This window comes from Macaca thibetana, chromosome 11 (assembly GCF_024542745.1).
Source record: "Macaca thibetana thibetana isolate TM-01 chromosome 11, ASM2454274v1, whole genome shotgun sequence".
NCBI lineage: Eukaryota > Metazoa > Chordata > Mammalia > Primates > Cercopithecidae > Macaca > Macaca thibetana.
Window position 1 is genome coordinate 100,764,382 of NC_065588.1, and position 17,065 is coordinate 100,781,446.

General features: G+C 43.2%; 3 protein-coding genes across 7 annotated transcripts in view; 2 read left to right on the top strand and 1 right to left on the bottom strand.

Moving 5' to 3' along the window:
• The window catches only part of LOC126930915 (ATP synthase F(0) complex subunit C1, mitochondrial-like), a 32,593-nt gene extending 17,083 nt beyond the window's left edge, over positions 1–15,510 (top strand). The window contains exon 1 of the mRNA XM_050748501.1: positions 1–15,510. This exon is cut by the window's left edge and continues 17,083 nt beyond it. The gene's annotated coding sequence lies outside the window, so the exon portion shown is untranslated.
• The window catches only part of LOC126930917 (protein BRAWNIN), a 732,366-nt gene that overhangs the window by 594,487 nt on the left and 120,814 nt on the right, over positions 1–17,065 (bottom strand). The window contains exon 1 of one of the 4 annotated variants that reach the window (XM_050748505.1): positions 171–175. The exons of the other annotated variants lie outside the window; for them this stretch is intronic. The gene's annotated coding sequence lies outside the window, so the exon portion shown is untranslated. Of the gene's footprint in view, positions 1–170; positions 176–17,065 lie in introns of those variants that run through there. 4 annotated transcript variants of the gene reach the window in all.
• CHST11 (carbohydrate sulfotransferase 11) overlaps positions 1–17,065 on the top strand; it is a 310,494-nt gene that overhangs the window by 77,489 nt on the left and 215,940 nt on the right. The window lies entirely within an intron of this gene.

Sequence of the window (17,065 nt, forward strand, 5' to 3'; positions counted from 1 at the left end):
GTGCTGTTTTTCCTTTGGTGTTCAAATAGAGAGAGTTTTAAATTCACTTTTTGCTCTAGGTGCTATCAAGACTTTTAGTTATTTCTGATTTTAAAACCCTGGGAAAGAAGAGGGATGACCTGGCCATTTTCGATCCAATGCACTTGACAGTATTTCCTTGTGCTGCTATGTCCCCAGGACTGACTTTGCAATTCTTTCTGAGTTGTGCCATACCACTGAATCCACTGAGGGCAGCCTTACTTTTTGGAAGGGAGGTGAGAAGAATAAAGAAATGTAGAGATTCAATGAACACACTGCTCGGCAAGTAGGACCTCAGTCTAGTGTAGAGAAAGCTGGCTGCCATCAAGAAATAGCTGTGTCCACAGCTTTCTCATTTTACCTTAGCGCTCAGGCGGACCCTGTGAAGGAAATGCAATTTAAATAGAGAGGTGGAAAATCTCTACCTGAGCTTCCCTGAGGCTGGGGAAGGAGATGAGGGCAAATTGAGCACCTGGAGACCAGAGTAACTAAGGAGTTGTGCCTACTTACTCTTTGCTGGTGAGATTGTTAGGTCTGGCATACATTTTTGGGGGTTATTAGATTCCTTCCTTGGTTTAGGTCAACTTGTTATGTGACAGGGAGACATTGTATTCTAACCTCTGGAATCTGGCTGCCTTTTTCCATCCCTGGCCCTGCCACTTATTTTGAGAGCTCAGACAAGTGACTTGACTCTCTTGGTTCTTTTACAGGGCTGTGTGTGGATTAAATAAGATCATGTATGTAAAACATGTAGCCCAGTACTTGTTTTATGAATTCAGCTGCTTTGACAGAGAGACCCCAAATAATGTTGACTTTAAAAAGATGTAAATTGATTTCTCTGTGATACATGGTCAGAGTAGATGGCCTAGGAACGGTTCTGCAGGTTTCACAATGATCAGAGACCCAGCCTCCTATAGCTTGTTGCTTTGCCATCTTCAATATATGCCTTCCAGCTCCTGGTCCAAGGTGGCTGCTCCAGTTCCTGCCATCATTTCTGCATTCCAGCCAATAAGGGAAAAGGGGATATGGAAGGCATGCCTCTTTCCCTTAACAACATGGCCGAAAAGTTACTCACAGCACTGTCTCGTCTCATGGGCCAAAGCTGAATCATGTGATCACATTATTCACAAGTGAGGTGGGGAAATTTTAGTCTTTAGCTGGATGTCCAGCTAAAAAGCATGATTACAGGCCGGGTGCAGTGGCTCATGCCTGTAATCCCAACACTTTGGGAGGCTGAGGTGGGTGGATCACTTGAAGACAGGAGTTTGAGACCAGCCTGGCCAACATAGTGAAACCTCATCTCTACTGAAAATACAAAAAATTCGTCGGGCATTGTGGCACACGCCTGTAATCCCAGCCAATTGGGAGACTGAGGCACAAGAATCTCTTGAACCCGGGAGGTGGAGGTTGCTGTTAGCTGAGATTGCGCCATTATACTTGAGCCTGGGAGACAGAGCGAGACTCTGTCTCAAAGCACTATTACTGTATAAGAAAGAGAGGTGGGATATTGGGGATGACTTGCAGTATCTATCTAAGAGGTAAATGCTCAATAAATGTTAGTTATCACTACCACCACCACCACCACCATCATTATAATCATCATGACCATCATCATTTCTGGTGTTAGCCTATAGATTCCTCCACATCCTCACTTCTTATTTGGTCCCCTTATTCTCCATTTTAGCCCATGTTAGCTTGTGCTTTGTTCTATTGCATGATTTACCTCTGTCCCTGTCTTGAGACCTTTTTATACCCAGAGGTTGGCAATGTAACTAGAGTCCTACAATAAGCTCCTGTGTGGTGGAAATGGATCTTAAAGCTGGTGAGGACACTGACAGTTTAGGGAGACTAGAGCATAAAGTCTTAGTAAATCCACTTGGCAGCTTCATTGAAATACTACAGAAAAAGGTGACGGAAGGAAGAAAAAAGTCTAGCTATCTTGAAATGTAGGTTAAGCACTTGCTTCATTTTGTTGTATTCTTTCCACTCACTTTTGTGAACTTCCACTGAAGATGCCTTGAATCTCCGTGGAATTCTTCTTAAAGCTACAGTCTGGATATCCAGCCTCCTGATTCACCTTTGGGGTTTCCAAAATATGGTAAGTTCAAAATCTGTGGCCTTATGAAGGTGGTGGGAGCCAAGTTTCTTTTGGTTTAGAAGCACTTTGAGTATATAAATGGATTCATGCTGTAGACCCTGATTCACGATTTAGATGTTTCACAAGAGCTTTTCAGGATAGAGGTGGTTCATTGAAATTTCACGTGGATTTAAGGCTCATTAAGGTGTTGGGGAAGCCGGATGCCACTCTCTCGGTATAAATCCCAGTGAGGCTAATTTAGTGGAGCTGCGGCCAGCTTTCATGTTTTCCGTCAGCCACACTTACCTTCATCTCTTCCCTTCTCCTTTCTAAAATACTGTATCAGAAAGTGACATTTTCCTCCTAGGAGAAGAATCACTCAAAGACAATGGCCTTCCTTCTTTCTACCATGGTATTTGTCTTTAAAGATTAGGTGATGTGGTGGGTGGGCATGGTGGCTCATGCCTGTAATCCCAACACTTTGGGAGGCTGAGGTGGTAGGGTCACCTGAGGCCAGGAGTTTGAGACCAGCCTGGGCAACATAGTGGGACCTTGTCTTTACAAAAAATTAAAAAATTAGCCAGGCATTGTGGTCCATGTCTGTACTCCCAGGTACTTGAGAGGCAAGAGGATTGCTTGAGCCCAGGAGTTTGAGGCAGCAGTGAGCTATGATTGTGGCAAGAGAGGGAGATCCTGTGTCCAAAGAAAAGAAGAGAGAGGAAAAAAAAAAAGATTAAGTGATATGGAGACAAAGGATGGGAAAATTCTGCAAAGAAAGATTGAAGTCATTGTTGATTTATTTTTTCTTTCCCTCATTCTTTCTTCTTTTCAGTCCCTGTGGATTCTCCCTGAGATCTCTCTTGGGAATTCCTCTTATTCATTTCTTCCCTTCTGTTACTGTTCTAATTCAGGCCTGTAGTGTCCCTTGCTAGGACTAGTGCAGTAGTCTTCTGGTTTTCTTGCCCCCTGCCTCTTCTCCATCCTGTGCATGTTCTCCCAGCACTGACCTGGCCCAGTCACTCTGTTACACATAGTACCTTCTTCCCATTACTGTCAATGGCATGGAGTCAGCCTTCCTTGGCATGGGATCCAAGACCAGACCATGCTATAGTTGTTTGCTAACAGTTAGAATATGTGGCATCCTTATAGGCATTGTTTGTAACTCCTTTTTACAGTGAAGGAAATGGAGGCTAGAGGGATTAAGTCACTTGCCCAGTGGCTCCTATTAAAAAGCGATGAAACCAGGATTGGGCTCTGGGCAGCTGTGCTCCAAAACTGGTGCTCTTAATCCCCACATCATGTGTTGGTCTCATCTCTGTCTGTCCTCTTCTCCCACCTCCTCTTTCCCTCACACCCTGGCTTCCAGCCCCATGAATCGGCTTTCATGTCCCTGTCTTGTTGCCATCAACAGCATGACTTGAAGTTGCCCATGTCGTGGTGTCTGAACCTTCATGTTTGCTGTCCTCTCTGCCTAGAGTGCCTTCCCTCTCCCTTTTGACTGGCAAAGTTTCACTCCAAGGTCTAGTTCACAGCACCCTCATGATGATTCCCACTCCCACCCCCATTATAAAAATGAGCCGAAGATGGCCACTGTGTATTGGTTCCTAGGTTGTTTCTTCACACCAGACTGTACCTAACAGTCTCAAAAATCTGTAGGTTCCAAACTCAATTTTTAAAATGTTTACGAGTTTATTACAAAGAATACCAAGGAACACTCTGACGCAGAGGTACATAGGGCAAGGTGGGGGAGGGGTGCAGAGTGTCCATGCCTTCTCCAGGCATGCCACCCTCCCACCACTTGTGTGTTCACCAGCCCAGAAGCTCTCCACACCCCTTCCCAAGCTCAAATTTTTACACATCCATTTGTTTTAAAACTAGCCAAAACAAGCAGATTTCTAGCCATTCAGGGCCTGCCTACTTTGCATACCCCACAGAACCGTACCCACCATGTGCCAGCCATTGGTAAGACAGAGCCTTATGGTTATAAAATGTAAGACTGCTCACTGACCCAACGATCCTACAATGCTCCTGAGCTATATCATCCCCTACAATTCCCCTCCCCACCCCAGACAGTGGCCCCCACACCCACCATAACCCTCTGGATGGTCCCCTGCTATGAGGGACTTCTGTCTCATGCAATCCTGTTTAAGTACTGTTGTGTGTTACTGCCAAATCTTTTTTCTTTTTATTTCTTTTTAGAGATGGGTTCTCACGATGTTGCCCAGGCTAGTCTTGAACTCCTGGACTCAAGCAAACCTCCTACCTCAGCCTCCTGAGTAGCTGGGGCTACAGGCATGCACAACCATGCCTTGCTTCCAAGTCTGTTTTCTTGATCAGCTCCCAATTACTCAAACCCCTATACCCTCAACAGATTCCATCACTCTGTTTTATGAATTTCCATGGTATTTTGAACCTGCCTCCATGGCTGCACTCATCACATCATGCCATAGTTGGTTGTATACTTGATTGTCATCCCTTTGGATTCCTGACCAAGACTTGAGGAAGCCAAGGAGTCCTGGGTTGGGAAGAATAGGAAGAAGTGTAATGAACTTGTAAACATGATCAGGTGTTCCCAGAGTCATGGATTCCTTTGTTGTTTTGTACTTGGCCATAATTTATCTTGGTTGCTGGCATCAAGTCTGAAAACACTGGCGTTTTGTGAAGCACCTGGAGAAGAACTTGTAAGTTTAATTTCTTCTGAGCCTGAAAATGTGACCAGGTGAAATGTATGAGATAGAGATGATTACTAAAATGGAGACTTTTCAAGGCTTATTTTGATGGTTCTTTTGTTTCCTGCCACTCCCTCCTTAACCTGGACTTGACAACTAAAAAAATGAATAAATAAATCAGTAAATAAATGAGTGGAAAGATTCTTCACATGATAATGATTCTGCTCAGCACACTTTCTTCCAAATTGTGCTCCCAGAAGACACTTGGGTTCTTAGATGGTTCATGGATCATTATCACTTGTCAGGGACAGTGGAAACGTAGGAGCTGGTTGCAAGTGCCAATCAATAAGCAATGAAAAGAAGGCACTCTGAAATGGCCTCAGCCAATGGATGTTCAGAGAGAGACAGACACAGGCAGCTTTTCTGGAATAAGTCTTTTTGGCTGTAGCTCACATCCTGTTAACATAAATTTCCATTGGATTGGGCTGAGGCTGGGAAATTGAAGGCATTTCTTTAGAATGAAACTTAAAATTTACCCCCATCCCCAAATCCTTTTAATGAAATTAAAGTTACTTATAAGGAAAGAAAGATCTTGGGTTAGTAGAGATACATTTTAATAGAGAAAGGGAAAACTAAAATGTGGTTTTCTTAAGCCTTTGGAAAGATTCATATTGAAATAACTGAGTTCTTTTTTTCCTTCAACATTGTCAGTGTAATAGTGATATAAAGTTTTATGGATAAATAAATGTATTTAGCAAAATGACATATTTCAGTGATAAATTTGGTTTCTTAGTTCAGAATATGGCTTTGACTAAGGAAGGAGAGTAACAGAATGAATATCAAGGACTCTATCCCTCATTTCCATTTCCTTTGACAGCGTATATATGGGCCACAAATGAAGACCTTGATCCTGAAACCGTCGGTGGTTTCTCTAGCAATTCTCATGACTTAGCCTCTTCCTCCTTCTTCCCTCAGAACCGGGGAAATAGAGCGAGGACAATTTCCCAGCAATATTCTTCCAAGTTGTGGCTAGTCACTTGCTGTTCACGGTTCCCATGTAGTGATTTCCATTTCACTGAACTTTTTGCTTAGTGCCTTTTGAATTCATTCTTATCACATTACAAACACATACCTGAAGGTGGCCAGGTGGATGGATTTCAGTTGATCCCACTGAGAGGGTGGGAGAAGCCACTGTCCTCTTTAGTGTTTCCTCCCAGGAAGGAAGGATTCGTCGTGTAATCCGTATCGGTGCTGCTTGGTTTCTGGTGTGAATGGTGCATGGCCTTGAAGCTCTGCTAATCTCCAGACTGCCAGACTGAAGAGCATAATGCATGTGTGGGCTGATTTCTTGGGAGCTTTTGTTTTGATTATTTTCATTTGCATACTGATTTATTAAGCACCGGAACGTAAGGGCTAGAAATCTTTTTATTTCATCCTATTAAGAGGCTCAATTATTCTTCCTTTACAGAAGCCAAGTTTCTGATTAGCTATACCAACCCCATCTCCATTAGGCAATTTAAGATGTGAATTATACATTTTTTAAAAAGCAGCTAATTATGGTAGAGCCTGACACATTTATATTTCTGTGAAACCCCTGTGGCAAAGATTCTGGCTAGAAGATGACATCATATGGGGTTGTAAAATCACTCCTTGTGGAGCTGTTTCTTCATGTTGTAAGAAAACTTGTAAATGTGAAAAGATTGTACTTATGCCTTCTGATCCTTCTTCCCTAGGCCTTACCCACCGTTTGGAGTCTGTGGGCAGAGTTATGGTGTAGGGGCTCCGTCCTTGCCATTCTCATAGAGATACCCTCGTCCTCCTGGATTTCAGGGTGGAAGGAATGGGAATGGTAGGTCAAGTCTGTAGACATTGAGGTCTGACGCTGTCTTCCTGTTCAGATGGTAGCTTGTTCTGGGGACCTTTCAGCGGAGTGTCCGTCCTGAGTGCCTCATGCGCTGCCATGCACTGGGTTTTAACTGCAAACTGTTTTAGAATAATCTGGTCTTAATGTCTGGGAGTTCTAATCTGTGCATCCCAATGAGGTCCTTAGACCTCAGGGCCAGATCTCACACTGACTCTCTTTGACCGTGCTGCATTCCACAGGCAATGTGGAATGTTGCTTACCTCAAGGAACATAAACCTTACATTGTGGAATAGAGGTATTTGCAAATATCTTCTCCTCTCCCATTGCCAACGTGGCTCAATGTCTGCTAAAATTGAATCCATATGGGTACACCGAGCAGAAGGGGAGGGCAGAATGGGTCAGAAAGTACATTGCAGTGTTTGTTTGTGATGACGTTCATTTAACCAGAGCTAACCTCGGAGTTATAAACCAGGGCATTATTTCCTAAACAGTATCATGTATTCATTTGTGGCACTATAGAAAATTCAATTTATACATGTATTTATGCATAGACATACGAAAGAGATCATAGCTCTGGATTCAATGTGAATAAAAAGCAGATTCATTCTAGAGTCCCATATACAGTGGATTGTGAAGGACAATCCTTTTTATTATATAACATTTACTTTCCTCTAGGACATCTATTAGTTCAGCTGTTTTCAATGGTACATCAGCAACATACAGAGGGGATATGCATTAGAAATGAGGGCGAGACTGTAATTTGATAAAACATATCAATTCACTTTGCTGGTTTTTTTCCATACAAAATACAGACAGCAAAGCTGGACAAGTCTTCTTGCCTGACAGGGACATGAAAATGATGGACTGGGAAAGTATCTTCGGGATGAGGGCTCATAAAGGCTGAGAAATGATGCCTTGGAGCTCATGAGAAATAGTATTTGCTCAAACCCTTTCAGGACAAACTATGACCACTTAATTTACTTTAAGTCTGGTATTGATGTCATAGATCCAGTATTTAAGTCTAGTGAGGCCAACTTCTTCTTCATACGGAACTGCCCATGAGTTGATGCCCATCGTTGCATGGTAAAGACTTCCTACTCAATGTGTGGTCATAGGACCAGCAGTATCAGCACCACAGTTTTTAGATGTCAGCAGTGCAGAATCTCAGGCCTCACTTGTCCATGTGATGCACTTGTGTAAATTGTGCACACCTTTGCTTCACTGTTCTTCCATGTCATCCACATCAGCCCATGGTAGCATGTCTCACTCTCTTCCTTTGATCGGGAGGAGTCTGGATTTTGGATTGGGTCAGAACTGTGCTCAACTTGGCTCTGCCTATCTTTTCATTGCTCTGCCTTGCTTTTCTCTTCTATAAAGTGGAGATACCAACAACAACCTCACAGGGCTTTTAGGAGAATATGTATAAAACACTTGGCACAGAGCAAGGCAGATAGAAGATGGTGGTTATTACTGTGATGGCAGTGGTGTTTATGTCCCATGTCCCCTGGTGGTTGTGTGTTCCTTTGAAAGAGCTTCCCTGTCCAGTTCGTCTGTCTGTTCCTCCAGGCCCACTTCTCTGTGCCTGGAACATGTTTGATGGCTGAAGGGATAGTTTTGCAGCACTAGCATCTGTACCTTAAGATCCTTGATCTCTGAAAAATTCAGTTTGAGTCAGAGGCAGCAGTCCTAATAACTTTAGCTCCCAAGGGAAGCATTCTAGAAGCTGTTAGGAAACAATTCCTTCCCTGTCACGTTCAGGCATGTCCATGGCTGCCCTCTGGTTACATACCACATTGCACGCAGGTGTGTGGAACAAAAAGGGTTAGTTGCTGAAAATATTCTAGCTCAGGGTTTCCATTATCATGTCACTCTGGAATGAGATGGAAAATGAAGAGCTCAGATAACAGGCTTCAATCATCCATCAACTTGGGGAGTTGTCATCTTGGATTGGGATTGTGGTTCTAAGATACAGAAGAGCTAAAACAGCAGAACCTAAGATGGTGGGCTGGTGTCCATAGAAACAGCTGGCCAGGCAGGTGCCCAGCATTGAATTAGCATTGGCCTTGAGATACCCAGCATGTGGCTATACCCACAGGTATAACTGTGGGTAGTGAGGCCAAGGAGTTAACAGGGTGGGCTCTGAGGTCCAATGACCTGGGTTGGAATCTTGGCCCTGCCTTCTATCAGTGGGATGACGGGCAAGTTACTTAACTTCACCAACCCGCACCACTCACAAGAACATTAGAACACTGGAGATGGATTTATGCGCTGCCTGGTTGAGTGGCTGTTCAATAGAATTTTAAAAAACCCTTTTGATGCATTTTTAATTTGGAATAGGTTTAGTATTCGAGAAAAGTTGTGAAAATAATACAAATAATTCAGTTTTCATCTATTCCTCCCAGTACCTGCCTTTTTTTTTTTTTTTTTTTTTTTTTTTTTTGGGAACCAGGGTCTCTCACTCTGTTCCCTAGGCTGGAGTGCAGTGATGCTGTCATAGCTCACTACAGCCTCAAAGTCCCGAGCTCTAGTGATCCTCACACCTCAGTCTCCTGAATGACTGGGACCACAGGTGCGTACCACCATGTCTGGCTAATTTTTTTATTTTTACTAGAGATGAGGTCTTGCTATGTTGCCCAGGCTGGTCTTGAACTCCCGAGCTCAAGCAATCCTCCTACCTCAGGCTCCCACAGTGCTGGGATTCCAGGTGTGAGCCACCCACTGTTATTAACATCTTACATTAGTGTGGTACATTTGTCATGACTAATGAACTGATATTGATACATTATTATTAACTGAAGACCATATTTTACTCTGATTTTCTTAGTTTTTACCTAATGTTCTTTTCTTATTCCGGAATTCCATACAAGAGATCACATTGTGTTTAGTTGTCATGTCTCCTTGGGCATGTGGCTGTGGCAGTTTCTCAGACATTCCTTATTTCTGGTGATCTTGCCCATTTTGAGGGGTGTTGGTCAGATGTTTTGTAGGACATTCCTCAATTGGGATTTTTCTCATGTTTTTCTCATGAATTGACTGTGGTTTGGGGATTTCAGGAGAAAGACCAGAGAGGTGAGGATCTGTTCTTATCTCATCCTATCAAGGGTGCATCACCCTCTCAACATGAGTTATCACTGTTGAAGTTGACGTTGGTCTCTTGGCTAAGTAGTGTTTGTTGAGTTTTTCCGTGGTAAAATTGCTCTTTCCCACTCTTTCCATGCTGTATTCTTTGGGAGGAAGTCATTATATGCCGCCTAAAGTTATGAAGAATGTTAAAGAGAATATATATTTTTGAACTTTGCCCATCCATACCTTTTTTCAACATTTTCTATAGCCCACATCCTATTAAAATCCACTTAAATTTCTTTCCTCCACCAGATTGTAATCTCCTTCATGGAAAAAACCAAGGCTGATTTGTGTAAACAATATAGGTTAATTGGCCAAGTGACTTGATATTTCAGATCAGTTTCCCCAATTGCCAGTGCATATTCTAGTTCAGTATTATAACATCTGGCAGTGAGACACAGAAATTTACTATCTTTATTTTGAGAAGTGTTGATTTTTGAGTAATTGAGGCCTAGAAAGGCCAAGCAATAATAACAATGAAAGCTCACACTTACATAGCACTTCTTGTATTTCACACATGGTGTCTGCACTCAACATATGCCAACTCATTGAATCCACACAGCAATCCTATAAAGCAGTCACACTTATTCTCCTCATTTTACAGATGAAGACACTGAGGCCAAAATAATTGTCATGCCCAGAGAAGTGTTGCCCAAGGCTACATAGCTAGCAAATTGCAGAGCTAGGCAACAGAATTTTGAAAGCAAAAAGTTATCTATATATCTGCTAGCCGTTCTTCCCTCTACCCACAAGTAGCTTGATAACTCCACTCTTCACTTTTTTCCTGTGTTAGCACAGGGTCCAGACTTTGGAGCACCACAGCCACAGTGTTTATTCCTGGTTCCAGCACTTGCCTGCTGTGTGACCTTGGGCACGTTACTTCACTTCTGTGTCTCTGCAACTGAAAAATGGGGATAATATTGGTACTTCCTTGGGAGGCTTTAATAAGATAATGCACCACACCTAGTAGTTAGCATTTATTTTTATTATGTTTTTTAGCATTTATTACAAATACAACTGCTGTATTTCCTGAATTAAAAGTAGGGGGACATGGATGAAAAACTACAAGTGTTGGTATGGGGATAATAAGATGAAATATTTAAAATAGGGATTGTTTCCTGAAAGTAGGATGGCTGAACAGTGGGATTATAAAATGCTTGTAAGAAAGATGGAGGAACTAAATTGTGGAAGGGACTGAGAAAACCAGGACATGTTAGGACCCTTAGCACTGAGGAGGGATACAGCTCACACCCGCAGAATTGTCAGCCACAGTGGCATAATTCACAGTGAAGCATAGACTGAAAGACTTTGGTTATCTTTTCAGACTTTTAATAGTTATCTAAATACAGTCGTCCCTTGGTATCCTTGGAGGATTGGTTCTAGACCTCTTATGGATACTGAAATCCACAATGCTCAAGTCCCTATATAAAATAGTGTAGTAGTATTTGTTTTTTCTTTTCTTTAGAGACAGGGTCTCACTACGTTGCCCGACTGGTCTCGAACTTGTGAGCTCAAGCAATCCTCCCACTTCAGTCTCCCGAAGTGCTGGGATTACAAGTGTGAGCCACATACCCAGCCCTAAAATGGTGTATTAGTATTTATTTGCATATAACTTATGTACCTCCTCCCCTATACTTTAATCTCTAGATTACTTAAAATACTTAATACAGTGCCTATACATCACGTCATTTGTGTGATTCAGTGTAGTACTTGTTGTGCAGCAAATTCAAGTTTTGCTTTTGGAACTTTATGGAATTTTTTTCTGAATATTTTCCATCTGAGGTTGGTTGAACCCATGAATGTGGAACCCATGAATGTGGAACGCATGAATATGGAGGCTGATTGTACAGGACAAAAAGTCATAAATAAAATGAATGAATAAAGCCTACTTTTAAATTGATGTATATTTAAAATTTTTTAAATTGTAATTTGGGAGCCATAAAAAAGAATATAGGTAGTGTCTCAGATTTAGGAAAAGTCATTATTTTTAGCTAAGAACCATCAATTCCTAGACCTGTTAATCTTATCTTCACTTTAATCGATAGCTCTGGCAGGCCACTTTTTGGGGAGAGGCATATTTTTTGTAAAGAAAGAATGAAAGTCAGAGAGAGTGTTTATGTGTGCGAGAGACAGGAACCTCGAACCATTGGGCCACAAGGGCAGATCCCCAGTGACGGGAGGTCCCTCTCCTGTACTCCTCCACCCTCACCTGGGTGATCTTGTCGTAGATTCGTGCCTCAGCAGAATCAGAACGATTGATTACATGTCAAAGACCACAAGGGAAACCTGCAGATGGGTGAAACCGCAGGGTTCAGTCTGGGAAAGCCGCGGCTCCATCCTCTCTAATTACAAAATTAATGAGGGCTGGAGGCAAAGGCTCCAGACAGTCCAAGGTGAGCCAGGGAGCATTTTGATGCCCTCAAACAGCTCGCATTTCTTACGTGGTCTTACCTGATCGTGTGTGAATTGAAGTGAAGGGGTGAGGTGGAAATGGAGCTTCCTCTCTAAGATTTTGCTTCTTGAGTTAAGTTTGGGGTCAGGTCAGAAGATGCTTTTTCATCGGTAGTGTTTTCATAGCAAAAGCAAAGAGCCAGTGACAGAACTTTTCAAATGACTCTTAGAAGATGACGCGGCATCCCTGAAGTATCCAGCACACCAGCTTGTAAGAGTGAGGGTTAGAACATGACACATATCACACACAGAATCTCTCACACACACACACACACACACACACACACACACACACACACACACACACACACACATTTTAAAAGCTTTCATGTGCCCTGATCATGCTGTCCTTCTTTTGTGATTAATTGAGAGTCTTTGGCTTTGCTCTGGAGATGCAAAAATCCTTGAGGTGACCTCCACGGAGTGATGTAAACAACAAAGTGATTCATCATGTGTCAGTGAAGTTGACATCTTAAATGACAGTCTGGCTTCACATCCCTTTTGTGGGGTATTTCTTCTCAGAGCCTGCAAGACCCTTTTCATGAAACGTGGTCTGTGTTTGGCTTGCATAGTCATCTCAGTGCAGCTTTTTCTTTTCACTATAACAAAATAACGGTGGTGTTTTCTTTTTAATTCCTTTAGCTTCCTTGCCTGAGTATTAGGAAGCAGTACTCTAACATTTTTTAAATGTCTGTGGTAGGCTAGTGGATATTCTGAAATAGAGTTTTGGCCTCGCCTCTTGCTTTCAAATCCCCCTGTTGGGGATAGGATATTTACTTTGAATGAATTTGTCTGAATTTTAGAGGCACTCTTGCTTTGCTCCACCTCATGGGGAAATTGGGAAAACAAATGAGAAAAGGGCAGTGCAAATTACTTCAGGTCAGCTGATCTGGAGGGGAAAGAAGTGTCTTAGGAGTAAAGATTGTTATTAGTTAGGCGTGGTGGCAGGTGCCTGTAATCCCAGTTACTCAGGAGGCTGAGGTAGGGAAAATTGCTTGAACCCGGGAGATGGAGGTTGCAGTGAGCTGAGATTGTGCCACTGCACTCCAGCCTGGGAGACAGAGTGAGACTCCATCTCAAAAAGACTGTCAGTTACCAGTTGCTGTACCAGAAGTAATAACTGAATGATACTGCATTTTACTTTATAGCAACTTTCATGTCCACTATTTCATTTTCAGCATCTTGGATGTGTAGGACCAAGTTATGATAAGCAACTAACTTCGTCTTTCCTCAATTGAGAAGAGTGAGGCATGCTTTTAAATGGTAGTGTTGAACATCGTGGAAGATATGCTAACATTTTAGAAATAATCCACATATAGCCACTGTGGGAAATGGTATGGCAGTTCCCCCCAAAATTAAACACAGAATTATCGTGTGGTCCAGAATTCTACTTCTTGGGTATATACCCAAAAGAACTAAAAGCAGGGATTTGAACGGATATTTGTACACCTATGTTCATAGTGGCATTATTCACAATAGCCAAAAGGTGAAAGCAACTCAGGTGTCCATCGAGGGGTGAATGGATAAACCAAGTGTAATATAAACATACAATGGACTGCTATTCAGGCTTAAAATGAAAGAACATTTTGACACATGCTACAACATGGGTGAACCTTGAAGACATGATGCTAAGTGAAATCAGCCAGACACACAAGGACAAATACTGTGTGATCCAACTTCATAACAATGTAAAAAGCACAGGCTATTTTGGGAGAGACACACATGAAACTGGTGTCAGTGATTATGCAAAATAGTCTAGGACCTGGAACCCCAGTGTCCAGCACATAGTGTATGTTCTAGAAATACTAGTGAGTAGGCAGTTGTTGCCTGGGTAGGGTGGGGATAGTGGGGAAGACCAATTTTTCACTGTATAAACCTTTTAGTGTCTCTTGGTTTTCATACCGTGTGGCTTCGTTACCTATTCAAAACATTAACCCTTTAGATCCAGTGGCAGTGCAGGTGGTAAAGGGAGATGTAAGTTCCCATTTAGGACATTTTAGGACCCCCAAGGGTTGTTCCCCTAAAGAGTAGTTGATGATTGCACTAAATCTCTGAGTCATCCTCATGCCAGAGGGGTGTTGGCTGGACAGGGGACAGTGATAACCAGTGTGTTAGTCCATTTGTGTTGCTATAAAGGGATACCTGAGACTGGGCAATTTGTAGAGGAAAGAAGTTTGATTGGCTCATGGTTCTGCAGGCTGTACAAGCATGGCACCAGCATCTGCTGAGCTTCAGGTGAGGCCTCAGGAAGCCTCCGGTCATGGCAGAAGGTGAAGGGGAGCCGGGGTGTCACATGGTGAGAGAGTGAGCAAGAGAGAGGGGGAGGAGGTGCCAGGGTCTTTTAAACAACCAGATCCCACATAAACTCTCAGTGTGAGAACTCACTCCTTACCAAGAGGACAGCACCAAGCCATTCATGAGGGATCCGCCCCCATGACGCAAACACCTCCCACTAGGCCCATGCCCAACAGTAGAGGTCCCATTTCCACATGAGATTTGGAGGGGCAAACCATCCAAACTGTGTCATTCAGTAGTTTTCTAGGCTTACTTTTTATACTAGCACGACAGGCATTGTTGGTAACATGTCATATTTTGTGTTTCCATTTGCTCCTGATAGAGGAGGAGACTAGTGGTCTCTTCTAGCTTTTTATGCTTTTAAATTGTTTTGCAGAGAAATATGGTGTTTCTCCCCAACCCCCTCCCATCCTTCTCATCCCTGGACTTGGCTCAGAGTCTTAACAGGAGTCCAGGAGTATAAGTTGAGGGATATTAACACATTTGGTCAGATCCTGCCTGATGTACTTTATCTATCAGTGGCATCATGAGACCTGACGACAGTTACTGAAGTCACTGTATACTTTTTTCACCTCTTCCTGCCTCTTCCCTTACCCATCTCCCCTGCCCTGGTAACTAACAGATTCCTTCCAGTCAAGGAGCTGATTATTATATTGTTCCCTTCACTGTTTTTGGTAACGATGATTTGGTACACCGGTAACGATGTATCTGAAGCAGGGCATGGAGGTGTGCACCTATAGTCCCAGCTACTCGGGAGGCCAAGGTGGGAGGATCCTAGGAATTCAAGACTAGCCTGGGCAACATAGCAAGACTCCCATCTATGCAAAAAAAATTTAAAAATTAGCCAAGCCTGCTGGCATACACCTGTAGTCCTGGCTACTTGGGAGGCTGAGACGGGAGGACGGCTGGAGCCCAGGAGTTTGAGGCTGCAGTGAGCTATGGTTGAATCACTGCACTCCAGCCTGGGCAACAGAGAGAGACCCTGTCTCTAAAAAAAAAAAAAAAGAAAGAAATACCTGAAAAGAACTAATTAATGCTCATACATGGAATTTTTGATGAGAACCTTCTGGCTGTAGAGAAAGTATTGGTCAACTGTACTGTGTAGGCTAATCTCTCAGAAAATAATGAGCATAGTTAAGGATAACTGAGAAAAATGTAAACTATGGAGACTGTATCCCATATCAAAATAAAAAAATTGGTGGATAGGGAGAGAGGAGGGTAAGGGAGAAAATGTATTTTGCCATTGTAGAAATCAGAAATTTGGGCAGGGCATGGTGGCTTACGCCTGTAATCCCAGCACTTGGGGAGGACGAGGCAGGTGGACCACCTGAGGCCAGGAGTTCGAGACCAGCCTGGCCAACATGGCAAAACTGTGTCTCTACTAAAAATACAAAAATTAGCTGGGCGTTGTGGCAGGCACCTGTCATCCCAGCTACTCAGGAGGCTGATGCAGGAGAATCACTTGAACCTGGGAGGTGGAGGTTGCAGTGAGCTGAGATCGTGCCACTACACTCCAGCCTGGGTGACAGAGGGAGACTTGGTCTGGAAAAAAAAAAAAAGAAAAGAAATTAGAAATTTGAGCAGTCAATGCTGTGCCCTGGGTGTCGCAGTCCTCCCCTGGAGATAATGGATTTGGTGCTTTCTTTTTGATTTCTCAAAATAATAATAAAGGCATTTTCTCTTCCCTCTGAATTACTGCAGTAAATTTATATGGGGCGGATGTTGGCCTTGCCACAGCAATTATGTGGTTTCCAAGTGTGCCGTTGTTTTGCCCTGCAGCTGAAAAATGGGTGGGTTTATTAGATCCGCAGGCCAGTGTCCTTGTTCTGGGAAGGGGGAGGCACGCAGGAATGGCCAGCATTCCTTTTTGCTGGGCTCGTCCCTATGGATGGCAAGAATCCCCCAGAGCCAGGCACAAATCCTGTCTGAGCATCCCTATTATTTACCCTGCAGAGTAAAAGGGAGACAAAGACCCAAGGTGAATTTTGTTACAAATTGAAAAACAAAAAAAATCAATCCATTCATTGCCTTCTTAAATTCTCTGTCATGTTCCTCCACACTCAGAGGTTTAAGGACCTTGAGGGAATGGCCCCTTTGAGGTTGGGGAGGGCGGGGCCCGGCCCCGTGAGCTGCCTCAGGGCTTCTGCAGAGCTGGCCACATGCTGGGCTTTATTGATATCAGGTGTTGTGACCCTTGGACTTGATCGATCATTTCGGCCTTCCCTTGTGGAGCCTGTCCAGGAGAATGGATGTGGACTGTGTTCTGATGGAGGAAACTAAATTGTTCTTGGTGAGGTTTTTGAAAATAATGGTCCTTGTCTCTGAGGTGGGCACATGCTTGGCTGATTGATGGAATATGTGGAAGCCTTGGCTTAAATATAGAACAAATGATACTGAGCTACTTAATCTTGCCCACTATACCACGTTCCATAAAGATGACGCCTTGGTCAGCGCAGGCTGCTGTAACAAACAATCAAAGGCTTATAAACAATAGAAACTTCTTTTTCACAGTCTGGAAGCTGAAAGTCTGGGATCCAGGTGGCAGCATAGTTGGGTGTTAGTGAGGCT